The following is a 14,479-nucleotide window of genomic DNA, read 5'->3' on the forward strand; positions in this document are numbered from 1 at the left end:
TTTTTTTTTTCCCATTTATTTATTTTATTGCATTTTAGGTTTTGGGGTACATGTGAAGAACATGCAAAGTTGTTGCATAGGAACACACATGGCAGTGTGATTAGCTGCCTTCCTCCCCATCACCTACATCTGGCATTTCTCCCCTTGCTATCTCTCCTCAGCTTCCCACCCCCCACCCTCCCTCCCCTATTTCCCCCCAACTGACCCCAGTGTGTAGTGCTCCCCTCCCTGTGTCCATGTGTTCTCACTGTTCAACACCCACCTATGAGTGAGAACATGTGGTGTTTGATCTTCTGCTCTTCTGTCAGTTTGCTGAGAATGATGGTTTCCAGGTTCATCCATGTCCCTACAAAGGACCCTAACTCATCGTTTTTGATGGCTGCATAATATTCCATGGTGTATATGTGCCACATTTTCCCTATCCAGTCTATCGTCGATGGGCATTTGAGTTGGTTCCAGGTCTTTGCTATTGTAAACAGTGCTGCAATGAACATTCGTGTGCACGTGTCCTTATAGTAGAACGATTTGTAATCCTTTGGATATATAGCCAGTAATGGGATTGCTGGGTCAAATGGAATTTCTATTTCTATGTCCTTGAGGAATCTCCACACTGTCTTCCACAATGGTTGAACTAATTTACACTCCCACCAACAGTGTAAAAGTGTTCCTATTTCTCCACATCCTCTCCAGCATCTGTTGTCTCCAGATTTTTTAATGATCGCCATTCTAACTGGCGTGAGATGGTATCTCAATGTAGTTTTGATTTGCATTTCTCTGATGACCAGTGATGATGAGCATTTTTTCATATGTTTGTTGGCCTCACGTATGTCTTCTTTTGTAAAGTGTCTGTTCATATCCTTTGCCCACTTTTGAATGGGCTTGTTAGTTTTTTTCTTGTAAATCTGTTTTAGTTCTTTGTAAATTTTGGATATCAGCCCTTTGTCAGATGGGTAAACTGCAAAAATTTTTTCCCATTCTGTTGGTTGCCGATTCACTCTAATGATTGTTTCTTTTGCTGTGCAGAAACTGTGGAGTTTGATTAGGTCCCATTTGTCTATTTTGGCTTTTGTTGTCAATGCTTTTGGTGTTTTGGTCATGAAGTCCTTGCCTACACCTACGTCCTGAATGGTTTTACCTAGATTTTCTTCTAGGGTTTTTATGGTGTTAGGTCTTATGTTTAAGTCTTTAATCCATCTGGAGTTAATTTTAGTGTAAGGTGTCAGGAAGGGGTCCAGTTTCTGCTTTCTGCACATGGCTAGCCAGCTTTCCCAACACCATTTATTGAACAGGGAATCCTTTCCCCATTGCTTGTTTTTGACTGGTTTGTCAAAGATCAGATGGTTGTAGATATGTTGTGTTGCCTCCGAGACCTCTGTTCTGTTCCATTGGTTTATATCTCTGTTTTGGTACCAGTACCATGCTGTTTTGATTACTGTAGCCTTGTAGTATAGTTTGAAGTCTGGTAGTGTGATGCCCCCCGCTTTGTTCTTTTTGCTTAGAATTGACTTGGCTATGCGGGCTCTCTTTTGGTTCCATATGAAGTTTAAGGTGGTTTTTTCCAGTTCTGCAAAGAAGGTCATTGGTAGCTTGATGGGGATAGCATTGAATCTGTAAATTACTTTGGGCAGTATGGCCATTTTCACGATATTGATTCTTCCTAACCATGAACATCGAATGTTTCTCCATCTGTTTGTGTCCTCTCTTATTTCGTTGAGCAGTGGCTTGTAGTTCTCCTTGAAGAGGTCCTTTACATTCCTTGTTAGTTGTATTCCTAGGTATTTTATTCTCTTTGTGGCAATTGTGAATGGAAATTTGTTCTTGATTTGGCTCTCTTTAAGTCTGTTATTGGTGTATAGGAATGCATGTGATTTTTGCACATTGCTTTTGTATCCTGAGACTTTGCTGAACTTGCTTATCAGTTTCAGGAGGTTTGGGGCTGAGACGATGGGGTCTTCTGGATATACAATCATGTCATCTGCAAATAGAGACAATTTGACTTCCTCCTTTCCTATTTGAATACCCTTTATTTCTTTTTCTTGCCTGATTGCTCTGGCTAGAACTTCTAATACTATATTGAATAGCAGTGGTGAGAGCGGGCATCCTTGCCTGGTGCCACATTTCAAGGGAAATGCTTCCAGTTTTTGCCCATTCAGTATGATATTGGCTGTTGGTTTGTCATAAATAGCTTTTATTATTTTGAGATATGTTCCATCGATACCTAGCTTATTGAGTGTTTTTAGCATAAAGGGCTGTTGAATTTTGTCAAAGGCCTTCTCTGCATCAATTGAGATAATCATGTGGTTTTTGTCTTTGGTTCTGTTTATGTGGTGAATTATGTTTATAGACTTGCGTATGTTGAACCAGCCTTGCATCCCTGGGATGAAGCCTACTTGATCATGGTGGATAAGCTTTTTGATGTGCTGTTGCAATCGGCTTGTCAGTATTTTATTGAAGATTTTTGCATCTATGTTCATCATGGATATTGGCCTGAAGTTTTCTTTTCCTGTTGAGTCTCTGCCGGGTTTTGGAATCAGGATGATGTTAGTGTCATAAAATGATTTGGGAAGAATTCCCTCTTTTTGTATTGTTTGGAATAGTTTCAGAAGAAATGGTACCAGCTCCTCTTTGTATGTCTGGTAGAATTCAGCTGTGAACCCATCTGGACCTGGGCTTTTTTTGGATGGTAAGCTCTTAATTGCTGCCTCAACTTCAGACCTTGTTATGGGTCTGTTTAGGGTTTCGGCTTCTTCCTGGTTTAGGCTTGGCAGGAGGCAAGTGTCCAGGAATTTATCCATTTCTTCCAGGTTTATTAGTTTGTGTGCGTAGAGTTGTTTGTAATAATCTCTGATGATGGTTTGAATTTCTGTGGAATCTGTGGTGATATCCCCTTGATCGTTTTTTATTGCATCAATTTGGTTATTCTCTCTTTTCTTTTTTATTAATCTGGCTAGTGGTCTGTCTATTTTGTTGATCTTTTCAAAAAACCAGCTCCTGGATTTATTGATTTTTTGAAGGGTTTTTTGTGTCTCTATCTCCTTCAGTTCTGCTCTGATCTTAGCTATTTCTTGTCTTCTGCTAGACTTTGAGTTTTTTTGATCTTGCTCCTCTAGCTCTTTCAGTTTTGACGATAGGGTGTCAATTTTTGATCTCTCCTTGCTTCTCATGTGGGCACTTATTGCTATATATTTTCCTCTAGAGACTGCTTTAAATGTGTCCCAGAGATTCTGGTATGTTGTGTCTTCATTCTCGTTGGTTTTGAAGAACATCTTTATTTCTGCCTTCATTTCATTGTTTATCCAGTCAATATTCAAGAGCAAGTTGTTCAGTTTCCATGAAGCTGTGCGGTTCTGAGTTAGTTTTTGAATTCTGAGTTCTAACTTGATTGCACTGTGGTCTGAGAGACTGTTTGTTACGATTTCCGTTCTCTTGCATTTGCTGAGGAGTGATTTACTCCCAATTATGTGGTCAATTTTAGAGTAGGTGTGATGTGGTGCTGAGAAGAATGTATATTCTGTGGATTTGGGGTGGAGAGTTCTGTAAATGTCTATTAGGTTTGCTTGGTCCAGGTCTGAGTTCAAGTCCTGGATATCCTTGTTAATTTTCTGTCTGGTTGATCTGTCTAATGTTGACAATGGGGTGTTAAAGTCTCCCACTATTATTGTGTGGGAGTCTAAGTCTCTTTGTAAGTCATTAAGAACTTGCCTTATGTATCTGGGTGCTCCTGTATTGGTTGCGTATATATTTAGGATCATTAGTTCTTCTTGTCGCATTGATCCTTTTACCATTATGTAATGTCCCTCTTTGTCTCTTATGATCTTTGTTGCTTTAAAGTCTAATTTATCAGAGATGAGAATTGCAACTCCTGCTTTTTTTTGCTCTCCATTTGCTTGGTAAATCTTCCTCCATCCCTTTATTTTGAGCCTTTGTGTATCCTTGCATGTGAGATGGGTTACCTGGATACAGCACACCGATGGGTTTTGTCTTTTTATCCAATTTGCCAGTCTGTGTGTTTTGATTGGGGCATTTAGTCCATTTACATTTAGGGTTAATATTGTTATGTGTGAATTTGATACTGCCATTTTGGTGCTAGCTGGCTGTTTTGCCCTTTAGTTGAGCTGGTACTTGTTGTTCCTTTATATGTGTAGAGCCTCTTTCAGGAGCTCTTGTAGAGCTGGCCTGGTGGTGACGAAGTCTCTGAGTACTTGCATATTCCCAAAGGATTTTATTTTTCCCTCACTTATGAAGCTTAGTTTGGCTGGATAGGAGATTCTGGGTTGAAAGTACTTTTCTTTAAGGACGTTGAATATTGGACCCCATTCTCTTCTGGCTTGTAGGGTTTCTGCTGAGAGATCTGCTGTGAGTCTGATGGGCTTCTCTTTATGGGTAACCCGACCTTTCTCTCTGGCTGCCCTTAGTATTTTCTCCTTCATTTCGACCCTGGTGAATCTGACGATTATGTGCCTTGGGGTTGCTCTTCTTGACGAATATCTTTGTGGTGTTCTCTGTATTTCCTGGACTTGAATGTTTGCCTGCCTTGCTAGGTTGGGGAAGTTTTCCTGGATAATATCCTGAAGAGTATTTTCCAGCTTGGATTCATTCTCTTTGTCGCATTCGGGTACGCCTATCAAACGTAGATTAGGTCTTTTCACATAGTCCCACGTTTCTTGGAGACTTTGTTCATTCCTTTTTACCCTTTTTTCTCCAGTCTTGCCTTCCCGTTTTATTTCATTGAGTTGATCTTCGACCTCTGATATCCTTTCTTCTGCTTGGTCAATTCGGCTGTTGATACTTGTGCATGCTTCACGAAGTTCTCGTGTTGCGTTTTTCAGCTCCATCAATTCACTTATATTCCTTTCTATTTTGTCCATTCTTGTTAGCATTTCGTCAAATCTTTTTTCAAGGTTCTTAGTTTCTTTGCATTTGGTTAGAACATGTTCTTTAAGTTCACAGAAGTTTCTTACTACCCACCTTCTGAAGTCTGATTCTGTCATTTCATCACACTTGTTCTCCCTCCAACTTTGTTCCCTTGCTGGTGAGGAGTTGTGATCCCTTTTAGGAGGAGAGGTGTTCTGGTTTCGGGTGTTTTCATCCTTTTTGCGCTGGTTTCTTCCCATCTTTAAGGATTTATCCACCTGTCGACTTTGTGGTTGTTGGCTTTCAGATTGGGTCTCAAATCTTTCAGATTGACGGTCTGTTTGTTGATGATGAGGTTATTTCTGTTTCTTTGTTTCCTTCTGACAGACTGGCCCCTCTGCTGTAGGTCTGGTGAGGTTCACTCCAGGCCCTGCTTGCCTGGGGTTCACCTGCAGCAGCTGCTGAACAGCAAGGGTTGTTACCAGTTTTCTTCTTCTGCTATCTTTGTCCCAGAAGGATACCCGCCTAGTGTCAATCTGATCTCTCTTTTATGACGTGTCTTTTTGGATATATAGGGGTCAGGGAGCTGCTTGAGGAGACGGTCTCTTTTTATAGGAGCTCAAATGGTGAGCTGCGAGCTCTGTTGTTGTTCATTCAGAGCTGCTGGGCAGGTAGTTTTAGGTCTGCTGTAGCAGTACTCATAAACTGCTTTTTGTTCCCAGGTGCTCTGTCCCAGGGATTTAGGGCTTTATTTATGAGTTTCCGTTATGCTGCCGCCTTCTTTTTTTTTTTTTTCTCCTTCAGACCTGCCCAGCCCAGCAAGGAGGCAGCCTAGTCACTGTCGGCCTATAGCAGCTCTGCTGAGCTGCTGTGGGCTCCGCCTCGCTGCCGAGTGACCTTCCCTGCAGTCCTGTTTATATGGGTGTAGTTAGAACTGCTTTGGCGATGGTGGCCCGCCTCCGTTGGGGCGGAGTCTCTGCTGTGGCGGGTTGCCTTGGCAACGGCGGGCTGCCTCAGCAATGGTGGGTTGCCTTGGCAACGGCGGGCTGCCTCGGTAATGGCGGACGCCCCTCCCCCACAGAGCTGGACCGTCCCGGGTTCAGCTGCGCTTGCTGTGAAAAACTCTCAATCCGGAGTTTCTGATTGCTGTTCTTTTGTGGGGGTGGGACCAGCCGAGCCTGATCGCCCGGCTCCCTGCCTCAGAGCCTTTTTTAAGTTGGTGTTCCAGTCGCCTGTTGAAGAGGCGCCGGGGTCTGTTTGTTTTCCCCTGCGGCCACTCACTGCGCTGGCTTAAACAGCGGCACTGAGTTTTGTGGCGCTTTTTTTTTGTTTTTTCCCCTGGAATCTACTGTCCTGGTTCTCTGCTCAGTCCCCTTTTTGAGCCGGCGTACGGGCGACTTCCCATGGCTCCAATCGCCAGCCAAAAGGGCCCCAGGACCGGTGTATTTTGTACGGAGAACCGCGGCTCTGGGGCGCCGACAAAGCAGCCGCGCGGGGCAAAGCAGCGGCGCTGGCCGGCCCAGCCGCGCTGGCCGAAACAGCCGTGCTGGCGACCGTGGAGCACCTCTGCCCGGGAATTTCCTAGTCTGTGGGCAATAAAAACGCGGCGTCCACTCACCCTCTGCGCTTTCACTGGGAGCTGCGATCCTGAGCTGTTCCTAAACGGCCATCTTGGATCCGGTCCTTTTTTTTTTTTTTTTTTTTTTTTGGTAATCTCAACCTACGATAATTGGTATCAGAAACGGTTCTACAAAGCACAACCTAAAATTGGGTTTTGAAGATGGACTGTCCATTGACTTCCTGGGAATGAAGACCACATCACTATTCTAAGTATACCCAGATAGTCCCAGTGCCACATTGTGGCACATTGTTTAGATTTTCAACAGTGGTAGACTGAGATTGGGTGCTGGTGTGACATCTCAGGTGGTCATCTTGGGAGTCTGGGGGCTGGAGATAGTCATTATAAGGACATTGGAATCAGGTGACCATTCCTGGAGGCCATCAACACCTTGGAGAAAAACAATGACAGTCTGAGGATGAGAACTCGCCAGTGCAAGGCAAAGTGTGAAAGCCAGAGGGTCTCCCTGGCTGCACATGGGGACTCTTGTTTCTTTCAGTCAAAATGCAGATAAGCAGAGGAGAAAGAGAGCTCCAGAGAAAGTTTGGATTTCAGCATGTGTAGGTCTGCTCCATGAAGATGAGGGCTTTGATTGGGAAGGAGTGAGGTACTGAGTTTGGAATAAGGGTTTGTATGGACATATGTTTTTGTTTTTCTTGGGTAAATATGTGGAAGTGGAATTTTTGGGTCACATGGTAGGTTTAAGTTTAAGTTTTTCAGAAACTGCCAAATCGTTTCCCAAAGTGGTTGTGCTATTTTACATTCCTACCAGCAATGTATGAGACTGCCAGTGGCTGCATATCCCCACCCACCTTGTATTGTCAGTCTCGAACTTTAGCCATTTCAACTGCTCTGTGGTATCTCAACGTGGTTTTAATTTGTACTTCCCTAATGACTGAAAATACTGAGTGCTGTTTCATGGTCTTCCTTACCATGTGCATATCTTCTTTTGTGAAATATCTATCCAAATATTCTGTCCATTTTAAAAGGGTTGTTTGTCTTCTTGTTGAGTTGGAAGAGTTCCACGGATTCAAGTTCTTTGTCAGATGTATGACTGGAGAATATGTTCTCCCAGTGAGTAGCTTACCTCTTTTCATTTTTAAAAACTCCTATCTGTACCAGAATTTCATTTTCCTGATGGTGTGTTTTGAAGAGTAGAAGGCTTTCATTTTGGTAAAGTTCAATTACTTAGTTGTTTTTCTCTATGGTTGATGCTCTTTGTGTTCCAAGAAAACTTTTTCTATTCCTAGGTCCTAAAGATTTTTTTTATCATTCTTTATTAAATCTTCACTAATCATGTTTTTGCCCCTATGAGACCACAGTGACTTTTCTCATCAAGTTCACCAGCAGCAAATTCTTGGTTTTCTTCTTAGTAGACCCATGAGAAGCATCTGGTTCTTTCTCTCTGACATACTTTCTTTTTGTGGTTCTCAGGAAGTCACATCCTCATGGGCTTCGTCCTCCTTCCCTGGTCACGTCTCAGTATTTCAGTATTCGTTACCATTGTCTCCTTTTGTCTGTGCTTTCTTTCTTTTTTTTTTTTTTTTTTTGGTCATTTAAAGTCCCCCTAGCCTCAGACCTTGGTTCTCTTATTTATTAATACTTATATCCACTGCCTTGACAATCTCATCAGTTTCTGATAGAATCAAATTTACATCTTCAGCCCAGAACTGTCTTTTAAACTCCACATTTGCACATCTTTCTTCCACAACTCCACTAGGGTGACTTTGCAAATGTTGACAAAATCATACTTTGAGTTTCCCCTTGCTGCAACCTCCTGGGCTCTTAGTCTTTTCCACTTCAGTTAATAGCATCTTCATCTTTCCCACGGTCAGGCCACAAGGCCTTGGAGCTACCCACCTTGACTCCTTTCTTTCACTCCTGTCCATTATCTACTCAGAAACGAATTTTGTGGGCAGATCCTCAAACCATGCCCAGGATACGGCCCTTCTCACCATTTCTGCAGCTCTCCCTGAGCTTACCCAGGACTGCATCACCTTTCCCTGGATCACTGCAGCGGCCTCTTTATGGTCCTCCTTGCCTTTACTCTTGTCCCTGTGTAGCTACTGCCAACACAGCAGGTAGCCTGGTCCTTGAAATGTAGATGATACGATGTCACTACACACATCAAAACCCTGCAGAGTTTCCCCATGTAATTGGAGTAAAACCTGCAGATCTTACAAAAACCAACAAGGCCTCTGTGGCCTGATGCCCCGTCCCATCCCTGAACTCACCTTTTTTTTGTTCAGCTCCACTGCAGCCATACTATACTGGCCACCTTGCTGTTTCTCCAAAGTGCAAGGCACATTCCTGCCTTGGACATTAAAAAAATTGAAATATAACTTACACACTATAAATTTCACCCTCTTAAAGTATAATTCAGTGGTTTTTTTTTTAGTATATTCAAAAGGCACCCCAACCTCTACACTCATTTCAGGTCGTCATTTCCAGAAGAAATCCCACCCCATTGTCTCCTGCCTTTGTGTGTGTGTGTGTGTGTGTGTGTGTGTGTGTGTGTGTGTGTGTGTAAATTGCAAAGGAAGCTTTATAGACAGTGAAAATATAGTGCTTTCATTGCTCAAAGTGTGTAATGTACAAGAACTTGAAGTTATGTAGTTTCCTTGTTGACCATCTGGCTACAGTTCAAACAGTTACTGCTTCAAAAGCTAAATTTAATAATCTTCCAAAACTGCTTTTAAAATAAAATTCTTAAATTATAGCAATAAACAAAAATATACAATTAATATTGCAGTTTGTCAAAAAACATGTATGAGATTTCAACTCTTATTCTTAAAAAGCTATAAAAATCAATATTTTGGCTAAGTTATAAACATGCTTATAATGCAATTATTTGTATAACTCTAGTAATGCTTATGGTGGCTATAAGATCAGAATAGTCTTAAAAAAAATAAAAAATAAAAATATTTAGTCCCATGATTTATCTGTAGAATGTGTTTATATATGCCTAAATTTTAGCATTTGCTGTATTATCATTGCTCTAATTCAAAAAGTCACATATGACAGATGAGACAAAACCACCTATGAACTGGCATATCAGTTTACTTCTCAGCTTGTAAAAATATCATTAGTTCATTGATGTGGTAAACAATTTCAATTCTGATTGCTTTGCAGGAAAACAAGATAATCTGTCACTCAAGCTGGAGTGCTTTGGTGTGATCTTTGCTCACTGCAACTTCTACCTCCCAGGTTCAAGTGATTCTCCTGCCTCAGCCTTCCAAGTTGCTGGGATTACCGGCATGTGCCACCATGCCCAGCTGATTTTTATATTATTAGCAGAGATGGAGTTTCACCATGTTGGCCAGGCTGGTCTCGAACTCTTGGCTTCAGGTGATCTGCCTGCCTCAGCATCCCAAAGTGCTGGGATTACAGGTGTGAGCCACCGCACCTGGCTTTGCAATGAACTTTATGGTTCAATTGCATACAGGCAATGTGTTATATATGAAAAAATTACTAACTGAACTATAGGTATTAAATAATGAAAAAAGTTAGCAGTTTATTTTGATTTGTTTTATTTAATGGTTCAGGAAATCATAGCCATCAGCTGTTCCAGTGGAATTCAGGAATCTTGGTGGAGTTGTTAGTATGTGAAACTTATAGGTAAAATACAAGAATACTTTTGATTAGCACTGTTAAGGGATCTCTCTAAAATTGACTCACTAGTTTCATTCTCAAGCCATGTTGACCGGGGCCACTCAACATGGCTTTTATCATGCCTGATATTAATGAATGTTGTTGTTTTACAATAAATTCATGATCATCAAAGGATATAAATTTGACATATGTAGCATCAGGGCTTTCATAGCCACCATAAGTTTTCTCTTCACCATCCATTATGTCCTTATGAAATTCCACAGTTTCGGGAAAGTCTACCTCCAGACTTTTGCATTGCCTTTCCCCCTGCGTCGATTGCCCTCCATTTTGTCTTTGTCCATTTGTATTGACATAGAGAAGTACCTGAGTCTGGGCAATTTATTAAAAAAAGAGGCTTATTTGACACATGGTTCTGCAGGCTGTATGGGAAGGAAATGTGGTGTCAGCATCTGGTTGGCTTCTTGTAGGGGACTCAGGTTGCTTCCACTGATGGTGGGAGGCGAAGGGGAGATGGCTATGTAGAAGTCACAAGGTGAGAGAGGAAGCAAGAGAGAGAGGGGAGTACCCAGCTCTTCCTAATAGCCAGCTCTCATGCGAGAACTGACCCATTACCTCTAAGCCAGTGCCAAGCCATTCACAAGGGGTCCTCTCCCAAGACCCGAACAACTCCGCTAGGCCTTGCCTCCAACATCTGAAACAAATTTCAACATGAGGTTTGGAGGGGCAAATATCCAAACTAAAGCTCACTTCCTTACCTCCTTTACCAGGGGGGGCATACCCTGACTACCCTGTTTAAAATCTCTGTCTCCTTTAGTTTTTATTTTTTCCATTCTACTCATCATGTTCTAACATACTATAATATACTCATTTATTCTCTTTATAATTTATTGCGTTCTCTGGCAACAATGTAGGGACATTTGTGCTGTTCACTGGTGAAATCTAAGCACCTAGAGCAGTGCCTGGTGCACAGAACATGTTTATTAAATATTTACTGATGAGATGAACAAGCCAATGAAATCATGAGTGAAGGTCAACCACCTTTCTTTATGTAAGTGTGACCGGGCACCCTCTGCCTCCCTTGAGGATAGTCTTACCTGCTCTTTTTTCACCAAAACCCACATTTGACTAGAAGAGGTAATGCAGATAATTTACTGAGGTTCTTGAGGGAGACAGAGGAGGAAGTGGTTACAACCAACATTTAATCACTACATCTCTTCAACAGCCTCCTCTTATCCTAAATTCTTCTCCCCATAGCAGCTGACTCAATTTTCCTATTTTTTTTTCCTTTTTACAGAATCTCTCTTCTCCTTTTTGGCCAGCTCTCTGTGTCTTTCCTGACACTTCCCTTTGCCTTGCACACCCATTCAGCAAAACAAAACACTGGCCTGCTCTGCCAGACAGCTGGCTGTTCATTTCTTCCTAGACCAGGGCAGTGTGTGGGGATTCTAACACTTCCACACATTTTTGAGAATCGTTGACTCCACCCTCAAGGCCTCTCTACCTGGATGTGCAAGGCAATTATTCCAAGTATCCACAGCTTACTATTCTAAGCCTATGTCCTCAGCTCCTAAGAAGGTGTGAAATTCTTTCTTGTTTTGGAAAGCAAGGGAAGAATTAGAGGTCTCTTCCGATCCTTATTCTTTGAAAAAAACACAAATGGGGTATTTCAAGAGGCAAGAATAGGAGAGGCTGAGAAGCACATGGAACTGTAATGAGGGGCCTGCAGCTTTAAAGGTGAGTCTCCCCAGAGGGGAAACCTGAGCCCCAGGCCTGGGGTTCTTTGCTCTCCAGGTTCTTTTCCTTCCACCTGGTTCACACTGCTTGGAGTGTGGCTGTGCTCACAGGCATGAGATAGTCTAAAGACTGGGGTCTGTTTGCTGTGACTGTGTTTTATCATTTGAATGGTTGCTTTAGCCTTCATAATATGTATCCTTACCTTATCATAGTCGATCTTTGAGTGTTTTTATAGCGCTTTATAGACAGTATTAGACTCTCATGATAGTTATTCCCATTTCCCTGCTCCTGGCTTTTTGTGCTATTGTCATACATTTTACTTCTACATATGTTGTAAATGCCACAATTACATCTTTAATTTTTAAATAAGAACAAAATCTCACACAGTTACTCATGCAGCTAACAACTCCTGATACTCTTTATTCCTTTGTGTAGATCCAGATTTCCATGCGGTCTCAATTTCCTTCTGCGGAGGATCTTCCTTTAACGTTTCTTATAGTGCAGGTTTGCTGGTGATGAATTTCTTTAGCTTTTTATTTCTGAAAACAGTCTTTATTTAGAAATATATTTTTGCTGGATATGGAACACTATGCTGACATTTACATCTTTAATCCAACTGGAATTTATATTTGTTTATGATAGTCATTAAAGTCCATTTTTGAAACTATAAGTCTAGATTTCTAGCCACCCTGAAATCAATGGGATCCTACGTTAGTTAGGTCTTCTTTTGGTTCTGGCTCTACTTACTGTTAATCTCCTTTTCTGATGCCTTTTCTTCATTCAGTACTTTAAAGATGTTGCTTTATTCGTGCATTGTTTCAGGCAAGAAATCTGTCATTCCCATCTCTGTCTCTGTATGTAATATGTCTTTTTACTCTGGTTGCTTTTAAGATTGTCTCTTTATCACTGGTTTTGAGCAACTTAATACTGAGGTGTCTTGTAGTTTTCTTTGAGTTTTTTTGGGCTTGGGGTTTGTTGAATTTTTTTGATCTATGGGTTTATAGCTCTGATTGAATTTGGAAATTTTCAGTCATCATTTCTTCAGATATTCTTTCTGTTCCACACTCTCTGTTCATTTCAATGTTTTGATTATTTTCTTTCTCTTGGTGTCTTATTTTGGATAGTTTCTCTTTCTTCAAGGTCCCTAATATTTTCATCTGCAATGTCTAATCTGTTGTTAATCCCATCCAATATATTTTTTATTTTATAATCTTATGCATCTGTAGCTTTTATCTCTAGAAGTGCAATTTGCCTGTTTTACAGGTTCCATGTAGCTAATATTTGCAATGTAAAATGCAGTTATAATAACTGTTGTAGTGTCCTTGTTTGCTTATTTTAATGTCTTTGTCAGTTCTGGATCAGTGTTGATTGGTTGATTTTTCTTCTTCTTACGTTTTCTTTTTCTTTGCCTGTTGGTCATTTTCAATGGAATATCAGACATTGTGAATTTCACCCTGTTAGGTCCTGCATATCTTTGAATTTCTAATCTTTGTTTGGGATGTAGTTAAGCTACTTGGAAACAGTCTGATCCCTTTGGGTCTTGTTTTTAAGATTTGTTAGGTAAAGAGAGAGCAGTGTTTAATCTTGGACTAATTATCCCCTACTATTACTGAGGCATCACCCTCTGTGTACTCTACCCAGTGTCCCAATGTCCTATCATTCTGACAGGAGCATGCACCAGTCCTGGTACTGTATGAGCACCAGGTTCCATTTGCTCGAATTCTCTTGCCAGACTTGGGTTAGTTTCTCTGCATTCATATGCTGAATATTCAGGGGAGACCCTCTGCAGATCCCTGTCCATTCTCTCTGTGAAGCTGTTTCCTATATGGTACTCTTTTTTGCAAAGTCTAGTTACCTCTGTATTCTCAGCTTTGTTGCCTCAACTTAGGAATCCTGCATTTTCCTGCTATCCCTCTCCCTGCCCCATGGCTTGAGAGGCCTCCAATAAGCTGGGGCAATCAGATGGCTCACCTCACTTGTGCGCATCTCTTGGGGATCACTGTCCTCAGTTGCTTGTTGACCAGTGTCTTAAAAACTATTGTTTCATATATTTTATTTATTATTTTTATGGATTCAGACAAGAGGGCAAATCAAGACCTTGTTACTCCCTCTTGGTCAGAAATGGAATCCACCTGCAATATGTAGATACTAGTAATTCTTTTATAGGGATCAAATGTGCTAATGATTGTAAAACGTGTAGTCTAGAGCTTGGCAGAGAGTAAGTACTCAGTTAACATTAGATATCGCCACCGCTGACAATGCTGTTACTACTGGTGCTGCCATTGCTGCTAGTAATGATCTCAAATGGATGAAATACATTAATTCAAGTGCTTAGCCATGACCTGGTGGTTAGTAAGTCCTCTGTTAATATTCCTCCTCCTAATGTGGATGCTATGCTATTCCTCCTACAACTGTTATTATTATTACAATCAGACTAACAACCCTGGACTCAAAGAGACTCACTGGCATGTAATAGAACCTGACCAACATCTTCCCAGAGGTTGTAACTAAGGTTGTTTCTGAGATGTGGAGTGAACATGAATCCTCTAATCCAAGCCTAGGTGGACAGATCCAGGGGAAACTTGTAGGGGATTCTTGCTTTGGTTTGGGAGATGTATGTTTCCTAGAAGTTATAAACCAGCATTAAGAAATTTAGCTTCT

This window comes from Sapajus apella, unplaced genomic scaffold (assembly GCF_009761245.1).
Source record: "Sapajus apella isolate SASKATOON/1434 unplaced genomic scaffold, GSC_monkey_1.0 scaffold167, whole genome shotgun sequence".
NCBI lineage: Eukaryota > Metazoa > Chordata > Mammalia > Primates > Cebidae > Sapajus > Sapajus apella.